We start from the raw sequence: 15,258 nt of genomic DNA, 5'->3' as shown, positions 1-15,258 counted from the left end.
GCATTCACCTCTCTCACCACTCCATCAACATACATGTTAAACATCCATGGTAACATCACACATCCCTGTCTCAGTCCCACTCTCACTGGAAACAATTGCTCACTTTCATTTCCTATCCTAACACATGCTTTACTACCTTTGTAGAAACTTTTCACTGCTTGCAACAATCTTCCACCAATTCCATATAACCTCATCACATTCCACATTGCTTCCCTATCAACGCTATCATACGCTTTCTCCAGATCCATAAACGCAATATACACCACCTTACGTTTTGCTAAATATTTCTTGCATATCTGCCTAACTGTAAAAATCTGATTCATTCATCCCCTACCTCTTCTAAAACCATCCTGTACTTTTAAGATTGCATTCTCTGTTTTATCCTTGATCCTATTAATCAGTACTCTACCATACACTTTTCCAACCACACTCAACAAACTAATACCCCTTGAATTACAACACTCATGCACATCTCCCTTACTCTTATATAATGGTATAATACATACACAAACCCAATCTAATAGTACCATTGACAACACAAAACACATTTAACAATCTCACCATCCATTCAAGTACAGTCACATCCCCTTCCTTCAACATCTCAGCTCTCACACCATCCATACCAGGTACTTTTCCTACTCTCGTTTTATCTAGTGCTCTCCTCACTTCCTCTATTGTAATCTCTCTCTCATTCTCATCTCCCATCACTGACACCTCAACACATGCAACAGCAATTATATCTGCCTCCCTATTATCCTGAACATTCAGTAATCTGGATTATATATTAAATGATATATTGAATATATTGATAATATGGAACACTCAATGTTCATGTCACCTCACCCTGGCAAAGCTGTCTAGAATAGAACAGAAGGCCCTACCTCGTTACGAGCTGGCTGCATTGTTCACAAATAATTTACTTTGATCTCTTGCTATTGCTGAAGTAATTGTATCTTGAGAGAGAAGGGCAGACCTACCTTCACTGGACTTCCTCCCATCTAAGGAAGACTCCCCATATAAATGACTGAAGTTAGTATCCGCGTAGGAATAAACTACCAATTTTATATATGTTGTATTTTTCCTAGCTATACAAACCTTAGTCATTTGCCAAAGGTCTAACCTCAGCCTCCCCTAAAGTCTCTGACCAGAAGAGTGTTATGAGTAAGCACTTGATACAAGCATAGCGTGTCAGGCACTGCAGTTGCCCACCAACGCAGCAGGACATATTCTAATGATTTCTTTTTGACTGTCTGGCCTTAGAAAATGAAACTAGATCCCTATAAAAATGACAGATTTGTAAAGCTGAGAAAAATACAAATTATATAAAATTTGTAGATTCCATCTGCAATCAAAGTAGATTGTCAGTGAGCAAACAAGGAGTCATTGCTTCCCCACTTCCAATAGGTAACAACCAGTCGATTATTGACACTTCGTTAAATGTATCAACAGCCGCGTTCTTGTTTTGCTAATCTCATACTTCTATGTAAAGAATAAAGGTTTGTATACATACATACTGTACATACTTATACCAAGGCACTTCCCCCAATTTTGGGGGGGTAGCTGACATCATACAAATGAAAAAAAAAAAAAAAGGGGGGGGGGAACTCTCCTCCCTACATTCCTCCCAGCCTGATAAGGGACTCAACCGAATTCGGCTGGTACTGCTACGGTACCGCAGCCCACCCTCCCCCGTTAACCACCACAGATGAGGCTTCATAACGCTGAATCCCCTACTGCTGCTGCCTCCATGGTCATCCAAGGCACCGGAGGAAGCAGCAGGGCTCACCGGAACTGCGTCACAATCGCTCGCCATTCATTCCTATTTCTAGCCCGCTCTCTTGCTTCTCTCACATCTATCCTCCTATCACCCAGAGCTTTCTTCACTCCATCCATCCAACCAAACCTTGGCCTTCCTCTTGTACTTCTTCCATCAACTCTTGCATTCATCACCTTCTTTAGCAGACAGCCATTTTCCATTCTCTCAACATGGCCAAACCACCTCAACACATTCATATCCACTCTAGCTGCTAACTCATTTCTTACACCCATGCTCACCCTCACTACTTCGTTCCTAACCCTATCTACTCGAGATACACCAGCCATACTACTTAGACACTTCATCTCAAACACATTCAATTTCTCTCTCTCCATCACTTTCATTCCCCACAACTCCGATCCATATATCACAGTTGGTACAATCACTTTTTCATACAAAACTCTCTTTACATCCATGCTCAACCCTCTATTTTTTACTACTCCCTTAACTGCCCCCAACACTTTGTAGCCTTCATTCACTCTGATGTACAGTTCCCTCCAGGAATTTCGAGACAGCATATGACTATATAAGATACACGCACTAAGAGTATTATGGTAATACTGTAAGTGGGCGTTTCCATTTATATGGGGCTATTTTGTTTTGTTATAACGAACTGGATTGGCTGTAGGTATTTATCGATGACAGTTTGTTGTCTGAATTTTTTCTATTTGATTCATCACAAAGAATGAGATATGTTCAAATGATAAAGTTGAATTCAAAGAACATTACTAATATTATGAACTTCACCGGTAAATATGATTTAGTAAAAGCAGGATAAAGAAGCAGTCTTGTTCAAATCGCAGTGATTCCTAATTATCGCACATCACCAACGTTGCCTTCGCATAGGGCGATCGTCTGCTGGAGCCTGGAAAACAACAACACGTTTCGTGTATAATATTTCATTAACAGTATCTGTCCTAAATATAAACATCTTAATGAAGATACAATAATGTCTTATGATACAATGCTTGGTTTGTCTTCAGACTCCAATATGAGAAGAGCCAGTTTTGAAGAGACACTAAGTTCTCGAGACGAGTGTTAGTGTAGAAAATATTTTATGCAAACTCAACGTTCTCTAGAATTCTGAACTTATGCTAAAAATTTAAACAAATGAACAACGTTAACGTTGTTTCCAAGGAAAAATCAAGCGTTATAGATGTTTATATGGTCCATTACTGACGTATTGAGAGAATGGCTCTTTTCCACAATTAACACACGTGTTTCTGTAACCCTTAAAACGATACACTCATGCCCAGTTAGAAGGCTCCTACTCAGTAAGCACTCTCTCTCTCTCTCTCTCTCTCTCTCTCTCTCTCTCTCTCTCTCTCTCTCTCTCTCTCTCTCTCTCTCGCTCTCTCTATCTCTCTCTCTCTCGCTCTCTCTATCTCTCTCTCTCTCTCTCTTGTTTATGTAAGAAGGGTTGTTGTGGCCGATGTGGTAACGTCCCTGAATGGTGAACGCCAGACTAGGGATTGAGTCTCGCTCAAATTCGTTAGTTTCTTTGGTCGCTGCAACCTCACCAACCTTGTGAGCTAAGAATATGGATTTTGGGGGAGCCTATAGATCTATCTGCTGAGTCATCAGCAGCCATTGTCTGGCCCTCCTTGGTCCTAGCTTGGGTGGAGAGGGCATTGTTCTGCTTGCTAGGGCAGTGTCACTGTCCCTTGTCTATGTCAGTCATGGGCGGCCTTTAAACGTTTAAAATGTTGCTATCCAGAGTATTCATGTATTTTTACCTTTGCTAGAAGATTATATTTTGATAGGTGTGTATTTATTTATCTATGTTTGGTTGTTTCTGATTCACAGAACTCCAAACTTAGTTGACCAAATCTCACGAAGTTTTGGGGGAATCATTAGCCATGATCCAAGGACAATGTGATTAGGTTTTTGGGATTGATTGGGTCAAAGGTCAAGGTTATGAAAAGTTCAAACATTTGTTTTTGCTATTTCGGGGTCAATTTTTATACGAGTTACATTAACCTAGTGCCAAAAGGTGCTTAATTTAATTGCCTATCTTTTGATGTGGTTTTGGCGAAGGTATGCGCTCTACCGAATGCCCGTTCTAGTTTTTTTTTATTTTTATCTTCGCTAAATTTTTTTTTCCTGAAAATTTTAATAGACTGAAAAAATAATATTTGATATCTATCTACTGTAGCTTCTAGGAGCATTATTATTTTTTTAGTTTGTGTATAGCTGTTAGAATTATTTCTGTATGCCATAATAATGGACTTTTTAATGCAATATTTAAGCATTTATGGCTACTTTTTTCACATCAATGAATTTAAATTTTCATGTCTGGCTATGTATATGTATATTTTTATGTTATGTTTAGTGAATGCATGCAGGAAATGTCTGTAGTTTTCGTAAGTGCGTAAGGGCACCCTCTAGTTACGTAATTATCATAAACATATCTCATTTCATACCTTGGATTTAATACACATGACAGCCTCCCGTAAATACAAAGAATAATGGAATTTCAATGCTGGGGAATTTTAATTATAATCAGTTGGAAATAAACGAGAATAGCTATTAGATAATTTTACTTGATTACTGTATTATTATTTTATATTCTAGTGACCTTTGCTTCAAACAAAGACAGGGGAAAACTAAACTTGACTCTATATCCTATGCGAAGGCAACGTTGGTGATGTGCGATAATTAGGAATCACTGCGATTTGAACAAGACTGCTTCTTTATCCTGCTTTTACGAAATCATATTTACCGGTGAAGTTCATAATATTAGCAATGTTCTTTGAATTCAACTTTGTCATTTGAACATATCTCATTCTTTGTGATGAATCAAATAGAAAAAATTCAGACAACAAACTGTCATCGAGAAATACCTACAGCCAATCCAGTTCGTTATAACAAAACAAAATAGCCCCATATAAATGGAAACGCCCACTTACAGTATTACCATAATACTCTTAGTGCGTGTATCTTATATAGTCATATGCTGTGTCTCGAAATTCCTGGAGGGAACTGTACATCTGCTTCCACTTCACCATTTGCTGCAACAACAGACCCCAAGTACTTAAACTGATCCACCTCCTCAAGTAACTCTCCATTCAACATGACATTCAACCTCGCACCACCTTCCCTTCCCGTACATCTCATAACTCTACTCTTACCCACATTAACTCTCAACTTCCTTCTCTCACACACCCTTCCAAATTCTGTCACTAATCGGCCAAGCTTCTCTTCCTCGTCTGCAACCAGTACAGTATCATCCGCAAACAACAACTGATTTACCTCCCATTCATGGTCATTCTCGTCTACCAGTTTCAATCCTCGTCCAAGCAGTCGTGCATTCACCTCTCTCACCACTCCATCAACATACAAGTTAAACAACCACGGCGACATCACACATCCCTGTCTCAGCCCCACTCTCACTGGAAACCAATCGCTCACTTCATTTCCTATCCTAACACATGCTTTATTACCTTTGTAGAAACTTTTCACTGCTTGCAACAACCTTCCACCAACTCCATATAACCTCATCACATTCCACATTGCTTCCCTATCAACTCTATCATACGCTTTTTCCAGACCCATAAACGCAACATACACCTCCTTACCTTTTGCTAAATATTTCTCGCATATCTGCCTAACTGTAAAAATCTGATTCATACAACCCCTACCTCTTCTAAAACCACCCTGTACTTCTAAGATTGCATTCTCTGTTTTATCCTTAATCCTATTAATCAGTACTCTACCATACACTTTTCCAACCACACTCAACAAACTAATACCCCTTGAATTACAACACTCATGCACATCTCCCTTACCCTTATATAGTGGTGCAATACACGCACAAACCCAATCTACTGGTACCATTGACAACACAAAACACATATTAAAGAATCTCACCAACCATTCAAGTAGTCACACCCACTTCCTTCAACATCTCAGCTTTCACACCATCCATACCAGATGCTTTTCCTACTCTCGTTTCATCTAGTGCTCTCCTCACTTCCTCTATTGTAATCTCTCTCTCATTCTCATCTCCCATCACTGGCACCTCAACACCTGCAACAGGAATTATATCTGCCTCCCTATTATCCTCAACATTCAGTAAACTTTCAAAATATTCTGCCCACCTCCTCCTTTTAACAACCTTCCATTTCCATCTTTCACTGTGTCTTCAATTCTTGAACTAGCCTTCCTTACTCTTCACTTCTTTCCAAAACTTCTTATTCTCTTCATATGAATGACCCAATCCCTGACCCCACCTCAGGTCAGCTGCCCTCTTTGCCTCACTTACATTGTGCTTTACTTCCACATTTTTCTCTCTATATCTTTCATACTTCTCTATACTGTTACTCTGCAGCCATTCTTCAAAAGCCTTCTTTTTCTCTTCCACTTTTACCTTCACTCCTTCATTCCACCATTTACTGCCCTTCCTCATGCTGCCTCCAACAACCTTCTTGCCACACACATCACTTGCAATCCCCCCCAATTTTTTTTTTACTACCACTCCTCCTCTAAATTACCAGTTTCTCTTACTTTCACCTCGTCATATGCCATTTTCAACCTTTCTTGATATTTACTCTTTACCCCCGGTTTTATTAGCTCTTCAACCCTCACTAGCTCCCTTTTACATCCACATACTCTATTCCCCACTCTTTTGCTACAACTAATTTTCCTTCCACCAAAAAATGATCAAACATCCAGTTAGCCATACCCCTAAACAGGTGCACGTCTTTCAATCTTCCAAACATTCTTTTAGTTATCAACACATAATCCATTAATGCCCTTTCTACCACTCTTCCATTTGCCACTCTTACCCATGTATACTTGTTTTTATCTTTCTGTTTGAAAAAGCTTGCACTTATCAATCACCATCTCTTGTTCAACACACATATTTACCAGTCTCTCACCACTCATTTTCACCTGGTACGCCATACTTCCCAATGACGCCTTCTACCTCTCCAGCACCCACTCTAGCATTTAAGTTACCCATGACAACTTCATAATTCCTTCTACCCAGTCCTTCTACACACCTAGTTAATTCATTCCAGAACTCATTCCGCTCTTCTTCACTTTTCTCACAACCTGGCCCATACGCACTGACAAAAGCCCAACATTCCCTACCTAATGTAACCCTTAACCTACATTAACCTAGATGAGATCTCATTCCATTCCACTATTTTACCTGTCATCCATTCACTCAGCAATAAAGCCACACCTTCTCTTGCTCTTCCCCTTTCAATCCCAGACACTGTACCAGACATTTCACCAAACATCACTTCACCTTTCCCTTTTATCTTTGTCTCACACAAAGCCAGTATATCCATCCTTCCATTCCTAAACATACTTCCAATCTCACATCATTCACTCTCTATCTTACTACATCCACGCACATGCAATCACCCCAAAAGTAGAGTGTGGAGAGCAGTCACTCTCCCCCCAGCTCTACCTCTTTGATGTCTCACAGGATTATAATACAAATATTTCATTTTAACATGTTTTTTGAAGACTCTTATATAAAAACTTTTAGTTATCATTTATATTTAGATTTTGGACATAATGAATACATTAATATTTTCAATCTTTGAAAATTTTGGCTCTATATCACTCAGTAAAATTTATTTCTGTTGGCTTTAGCATCAGAAAACAAGTCAGTAAACTACAAGCATTTCTTGAGTAATCATTAGTGGATTTTATCCCCCTTTTGCCTGATGTTAGTTTTTAAGTGAATTTGAGGTTGGAGGTTTACAACAATTTTTCTCTTTCTTTTCTGAGACTTGCATATTTATAGGGACTACTCTATGGACAGTAGAGGTGGTCTTTTATTTAGGGGATAGTTTTCCTTGGCCTGTAAGAGCTGTTATATATTTGGACGATTTCACGGACATTAAGGATAACGTACCTAAATTGTTATATTGCGTAATACACAAGATTGCCGTCTGATAATGGAATACTATTCAATATTACTATTTGGTCACCAGGCTCTATAAAAATATTATCCTAATATAATGAAAGATTTAAAGATTATGCTTCATGATAGAGCAAAATAAGAAGTACAGTACAGCTATATCTAAAATTTGGCTAAAATCTTTTGTTTGGAAAGTATTTTAGCAACACAGTGGCATTTCAGATCTGTATTTGGTAATCCGATCTTTCGAGTCCTAGTTTATACATCATAACTGTGGGGCTTTTGTACCTATATTGGCTGGTGGGATATACAGTGGTCTGATAGAAGGATGAATTCAAGTGGTTGTTTTGGTGAGTTACATTTCTGGATTGTATAGTAACTTTCAAATTAGTTTTTTAAATATTTAACTTAGCCGGTGAATATGTAATAGCTGCTGCTCAGCGGCTCGACAGAAAACACACTCAAAAACTCGCGAGCGATCGCTATGAAGGTTGCGGGTGTGCCCACCAGCGCCAACTATCGGCCAGATACCACTCTTGCATGTAAACAAACCCTTCAATTCTTCTCTGTCGACCTTGACGACAAGACGTATCAATACTCGCTGTATAACCTGGAGTTTTCTCAACATATTTGGTGAAGTACTTCATTTTGGTTTGAGCTTTCGCAGTGCAGGTGTTTTTCCTCAACTTAAACTCTTGAACTCTTTATTGAACAGATTTAATTGTTGATGACTTGGATTGTTTTTTTTTTTTTTTTGGACTTTCTTTGACTAATTCAAAAGGCTGACCCTTCACAAGTACCTAGATTTCGTAAGTGTAATGCTAGAGACTGTAATAGGCGTCTTCCAAAGGCATCTCTCGACCCACATACTGTTTGTTCCAATTGTCGGGGTAAAACCTGTCAATTGGGAGATCGGTGTGAGGAATGCGTGGGCCTTTCGGAATTCGATTGGCTCGAATACGATAAGTATGCACGTAGGCTAGAGAGAGATAGGGTAAGGAGGAGTTCCTCTAGGTCAGTAGATTTTTCCTCTCCACATGCCCCTGAACCTAATCCTTCCCCTGTAGTGGTTGTACCTAACCCCCCTTCTGGCACTCAGGAACCATCTATGCAAGACATGTTACGTGCTATTCATGCCTTGGGGGAAAGAGTTGAAGCGTTAGCAACTGATCGTAATCAACTCATGGCTGACGTTAAAGAGCTTAAGTGTCAGAGTGCCACAGCAGAAAATAGTGGGAAAGTGATTAGTGCGCAAAGTGTTGTGAACAGTGTTGCGACCGAGGGTTCGTCTGTTCGTGCCTGTCGTTCACCTAGTCCGAGACCTCTTGCAAGCTCCCAAGCCCAGGGGAGAAGTAATGTCGTACGACTTATGGGTTCGAGAGGCCTTGATCAGCGAACAGACGTTCCCTCTATGGTATCAGGCGTATCTCACCAAGATCGCCCCTACCATAAGACGAGAGAGCCCATTTTCTCTTCGTCTTCCGAAGGCTTTTCGCATAAGAAACCGTGGAGCAAGGTTTCTAGACCCCTTAAGCGAAAGTCGGTCCCTTCAGGACAGGTCCAGCGTCCTGGATGTAGTCATTGGGACAGTTCTGACCCATTGCAGTCATCGGATGACTGCTCGCCGCCTAAGCAGCAACGTTACACAGGCTCAGAAAGTCTTGGTGTAGGCAAGGTTGTGCCGTCTCAGACGTTAACCCCGTCGTTTACCGCACCCATTCCCGTGGACCCTAAATGGGTTATACTGCAGGACATGCAGACTAAGCTCGCCTCCCTTATGGAAGACTATTCTGCCGATAAGGTTCCCGTTGAGCCTAGCCGTTTATCTCATCGAGATCCTGGCCTTCAGCCGCCCAAACGAACCTTTGTGCGTCCTGTTGATGTTGGCGTAGCCAAGTCACGTCAGTCACGTTATGTAGAGCCTCACTCGATGCGGTCTGGTGTGGATCTTCAGCCGCAATTGGACGTTAGGCCACTTACTAATGCTCCTGTTGACGTTCAGGACGTTCGCCAACCATCGGAGTTGACTTGTTTTGACGCTGAGCGTCAACCACCGCAGTCTAGAGTTGTTTTGACTGCTCAGACTAGGCAGTCAAAACAGTCTCGAGTGGACGCCGTGCGTCCTCACGCACCTGTTGTTGTTGACAGTTCACAGACTGTCAAGCAGTTACATGACGTTGCGTCCTGGTCCGCTACTTATGCACCAGTGCGTGTGGACGCTGCGTGTCAAGCATTGCCAACCCCTTTGCTTGTTTCTCAGCAGTTGTCAGATGAGGATCCTTCAGATGAGGACGTTGCTGACCCTCAGCCTGAGGATCATCCTTCAGATGTAGACGAACCCAGAACAGTTCCTCCATCAATGGACTTTAAGAAAGTCATGTTAATTTTTAAGGAGTTGTTTCCCGATCACTTCGTCGCTGTTGCTCCTCGTTCGCCGCCGTCTGAGTTTGTTCTAGGCGTACCTGCTGACATGCCAGCCTTTACAAAACTTGTGCTCTCTCGCTCATCCAAGAGAGCTTTACGGCTTTTAGGCGACTGGTTGGAAACCAAGAGGAGTTTGGGGAAGACGGCCTTTGCCTTCCCTCCATCTAAACTCTCGTCTAGATCGAGCGTCTGGTATGCCACGGGAGAAGTTCTCGGCTTGGGAGTCCCTGCCTCTGCCCAGGGCGACTTCTCAAGCCTTGTAGACTCTCCCCGCCGCCTAGCCATGAGACGCTCGAAGATTAGTTGGTCCTCCTCGGACCTTGACCATCTGCTGAAAGGCATTTATAGAGCCTTTGAAGTTTTCAACTTCCTTGACTGGTGTTTAGGAGCCTTAAGTAGGAAAATCTCATCGGCTGATAGAGATGTCTCCGTACTTATTATGTCCTGTATGGATAAAGCCATCCGCGATGGTTCCAATGAGCTCTCCTCCTCTTTTACGTCGGGAGTCCTAAAGAAGCGAGAGTCCCTTTGCTCTTTTCTGTCGGCAGGAGTTACTCCCTGTCAAAGATCTGAACTGCTCTTTGCTCCCTTATCTAAGTTTTTGTTCCCGGAACATTTGGTTAAGGACATAGCTTCTTCACTCGTGCAGAAAGACACCCATGACTTGGTTGCGTCCTCTGCTCGCAAAGGGACTCCTTCGACATCCTTTTCTGCAAGACCTAGGATAGACACTCCGGCGTCCAGATTTATTCCGCCCTTTCGTGGCAGAGCTCCCAGCAGGGGAAGTACTCGTGCCGAGGGAAAGAGAGGAAAGAAGAGAGGAGCCAAGTCCTCACGTGGCAGAGTCTGACTGCCCGCAGCCTCAGACAGCAGTAGGAGCCAGACTGAAGAACTTCTGGCAAGCCTGGGAGAAGAGGGGCGCAGACCAACAATCTGTGAGGTTGCTCAGAGAGGGGTACAAAATTCCATTTGTACGCAAACCTCCTCTAGCGACTTCCCCCATCGACCTCTCTCCCAGGTACCGAGAGGAGTCAAAGAGACAAGCCCTGAATCTAGAAGTGTCTCTTTTGCTAGAGAAGGGAGCGGTGGCGAAAGTCTCGGACCTTCAATCACCGGGGTTTTACAACCGTCTCTTCCTAGTACCGAAGAAGACAGGAGGTTGGTGACCGGTGCTAGACGTCAGTGCACTCAACGTGTTTGTTACGAAGACAAAGTTCACCTTGGAGACCACGAAATCAGTCTTAGCAGCGGTCAGAAAGGGAGACTGGATGGTCTCTCTCGACCTAAGAGACGCATACTTCCACATCCCCATACACTCAGATTCCCAACCTTTTCTGAGGTTTGTTTTCAACAATGTGGTTTACCAGTTTCGGGCCCTGTGCTTTGGCCTAAGTCCTGCTCCTCTCGTGTTTACGAGGCTTATGAGGAATGTAGCAAAATTCCTCCATTTATCGGGAATCCGAGCCTCCCTATACTTGGACGACTGGCTTCTCAGAGCCTCGTCCAGTCATCGCTGTCTGCAGGATCTTCATTGGACATTGGATCTGACCAAGGAATTGGGACTTTTGGTCAACCTGGAAAAGTCCCAGCTGATTCCATCCCAAACTATACTGTATTTAGGGATGGAGATTCGTAGTCCAGTTTTTCGGGCTTTTCCGTCTGCCCCCCGAATAGAGCAAGCCCTGCTCAAAGTCCAACTGATGTTGAAGAGAGAACGTTGCTCAGTCAGGAATTGGATGAGTCTAGTAGGAACTCTATCATCCCTGGAGCAGTTTGTCTCGCTAGGAAGGCTACACCTTCGACCTCTCCAGTTCCATCTAGCTTTTCACTGGAAAAAGGACAAGACGTTAGAGACGGTCTCAATCCCGATCTCCGAACCAGTAAAGGCATGCCTGAATTGGTGGAACGACAATATCAGTCTGAGAGAGGGACTTTCCCTAGCAGTTCAGAACCCAAACCAAGTACTATTCTCGGACGCGTCGGATTTGGGTTGGGGTGCGACCCTGGACGGTCGGGAATGCTCAGGTCTGTGGACCTCAAGTCAGAGGAGCATGCACATCAACGGCAAGGAGCTTTTGGCAGTCCACCTGGCCTTGATGAACTTCGAGAGTCTCCTTCGAAACAAGGTGGTAGAGATCAACTCCGACAATACCACAGCCTTGGCATACATTTCCAAGCAAGGAGGCACCCACTCCCTGACGCTGTACGAGATCGCAAGGGACCTGCTCATTTGGTCAAGAGATCGAGGCATCTCCCTGTTAACGATGTTTATCCAGGGCGACTTGAACGTCTTAGCAGACTGCCTCAGTCGGAGGGGTCAGGTAATTCCTACGGAATGGACCCTCCACAAGGACGTGTGCAAGAGTCTTTGGGCAACTTGGGGTCAACCCACCATAGACCTCTTTGCAACCTCGATGACCAAGAGACTTCCAATCTATTGCTCTCCAGTCCCAGACCCAGCAGCAATACACATAGATGCATTTCTTCTAGATTGGTCTCATCTGGACCTATATGCATTCCCACCATTCAAGATTGTCAACAAGGTACTGCAGAAGTTCGCCTCTCACGAAGGGACAAGGTTGACGTTAGTTGCTCCCCTCTGGCCCGCGAGAGAATGGTTCACCGAGGTACTTCGATGGCTGGTAGACTTTCCAAGAAGTCTTCCTCTAAGAGTAGATCTGTTACGTCAGCCCCACGTAAAGAATGTACACCAAAGCCTCCCCGCTCTTCGTCTGACTGCCTTCAGACTATCGAAAGACTCTCTAGAGCTCGAGGCTTTTCGAAGGAGGCAGCCAGTGCGATTGCAAGAGCGAGGAGAGCTTCTACCATTAGAGTATACCAGTCGAAGTGGGAAGTCTTCCGAGACTGGTGCAAGTCAGCATCTGTATCCTCGTCCAGTACCTCTGTAGCCCAAATCGCTGATTTTCTCTTACACCTGAGAAAAGTTCGCTCCCTTTCAGCTTCCACGATCAAGGGCTACAGGAGCATGTTGGCTTCGGTCTTCCGGCATAGAGGCTTAGATCTTTCCAACAATAAAGATCTACAAGATCTCCTTAAGTCTTTTGAAACCTCTAAGGAACGTCGTTTGGCTACTCCTGGATGGAACTTAGACGTGGTCCTAAGGTTCCTCATGTCAGACAGGTTTGAGCCATTACATTCAGCCTCCCTGAAGGATCTCACTCTTAAGACTCTTTTCCTGGTGTGCTTGGCCTCGGCTAAAAGAGTCAGTGAACTTCATGCCTTCAGTAAGAACATCGGCTTTTCTACAGAAAAAGCCACTTGTTCTCTTCAACTTGGTTTCCTGGCCAAGAATGAACTGCCTTCTCGTCCTTGGCCTAAATCTTTTGATATTCCTTGCTTATCAGAGATCGTAGGCAATGAACTGGAAAGAGTGTTATGTCCCGTTAGAGCTCTTAAGTTCTATTTAGCTCGTACTAAGCCATTACGAGGTAAATCTGAAGCGTTATGGTGTTCGGTTAAGAAACCATCCTTACCTATGTCAAAGAATGCTTTGTCATATTTTATCAGATTTTTAATACGAGAAGCTCATTCCCACTTGAGTGAGGAAGACCAATCTTTGCTTAAGGTTAAGACGCACGAAATTAGAGCTATAGCAACCTCCGTGGCCTTCAAGCAAAATAGATCTCTGCAAAGTATCATGGACGCGACTTTTTGGAGGAGCAAGTCAGTGTTCGCGTCATTTTACTTGAAAGATGTCCAGACTCTTTACGAGGACTGCTACACACTGGGTCCATTCGTAGCAGCGAGTGCAGTAGTGGGTGAGGGTTCTACCACTACACTTCCCTAATTCCAATATCCTTTTTAATCTGTCTCTTGAAATGTTTTTAATATTGTTTTTTATGGGTTGTACGGAAGGCTAAGAAGCCTTTCGCATCCTGGTTGATTTGGCGGGTGGTCAAAGTCATTTCTTGAGAGCGCCCAGATTAGGGGTTTGATGAGGTCCTGTTAGTATGGGTTGCAACCCTTCATACTTCAGCTCCTGGGAGTCTTTAAGCATCCTAAGAGGATCGCTGGGCTTCGTGAGGAAGACAGACTTACAAGGCGGAGTAATCGTCTAAGTCAACTTCCTTACCAGGTACCTATATATTTTGGTTTTGTTATATTGATAACTGTCAAAAACTCTTAGCATATACGCTGTAAACTTAATTAACTCTGGTCTCTACCCACCGCCTTGGGTGTGAATCAGCTATTATATATTCACCGGCTAAGTTAAATATTTAAAAATGATATTTTAATTATAAAATAAATTTTTGAATATACTTACCCGGTGAATATATAAATTAAAGGCCCTCCCTTCCTCCCCAATAGAGACGCAGCGGGACGAGAAGAATTGAAGGGTTTGTTTACATGCAAGAGTGGTATCTGGCCGATAGTTGGCGCTGGTGGGCACACCCGCAACCTTCATAGCGATCGCTCGCGAGTTTTTGAGTGTGTTTTCTGTCGAGCCGCTGAGCAGCAGCTATTATATATTCACCGGGTAAGTATATTCAAAAATTTATTTTATAATTAAAATATCATTTTTTTTTTCTATAAAATTGTGTGTAGCACAGTAATTGATTCTTTATTATGTAAATGAATAATTAGGTGATAAAGTGATTTCTGGAGTTTGAAGTATCCAAAAAGCCTTGACGAAGGGAAATTCTTGGATGTTCTTTGAATAATTATGAAACCTAATTACCCTATCACTGGCTACCCACCACCTGCATAGTATGTGAGTCAGAAATATGGACATTAGGGGAGGTTCAAAGAAATAAAGATAATTTACCCTCCTCTCCACTGGCTAGTGGCATCAAGAGGATAGGGAAGTAATTTGAAACTGAAGAAGCTACCCGATATGGTTTACTATCTATCTATCTACCATGGCACTTCCCCCAATTTTGGGAGGAAGCTTGTTTCTCTTTACCAGACCAAGGACTCTCTCGAGTTTTGATTAGTACTGTATTATTATTATTATTATTATTATTGTTATTATTATTATTATTATCATTATTATTATTATTATTATTATTCCACCACAAATAAAGCTTCATATGCCGCTACCTCAGCGGTCACCAAGGTGACTGCATCACAATTGCTCACCATTCATTTCTGTTCCCAGCACACTCTTTTGCCTCTGTCA

General features: G+C 42.6%; 1 protein-coding gene across 3 annotated transcripts in view; it reads left to right on the top strand.

Moving 5' to 3' along the window:
• Positions 1 to 15,258, top strand: part of DCAF12 (DDB1 and CUL4 associated factor 12-like protein) — a 198,135-nt gene that overhangs the window by 139,979 nt on the left and 42,898 nt on the right. The window lies entirely within an intron of this gene.

This window comes from Palaemon carinicauda, chromosome 40, assembly GCF_036898095.1.
Source record: "Palaemon carinicauda isolate YSFRI2023 chromosome 40, ASM3689809v2, whole genome shotgun sequence".
NCBI classification, from domain to species: Eukaryota; Metazoa; Arthropoda; class Malacostraca; order Decapoda; family Palaemonidae; genus Palaemon; species Palaemon carinicauda.
Note: the sequence above shows the minus strand (reverse complement) of the source record. Positions and strands in the feature narration are given on the sequence as shown.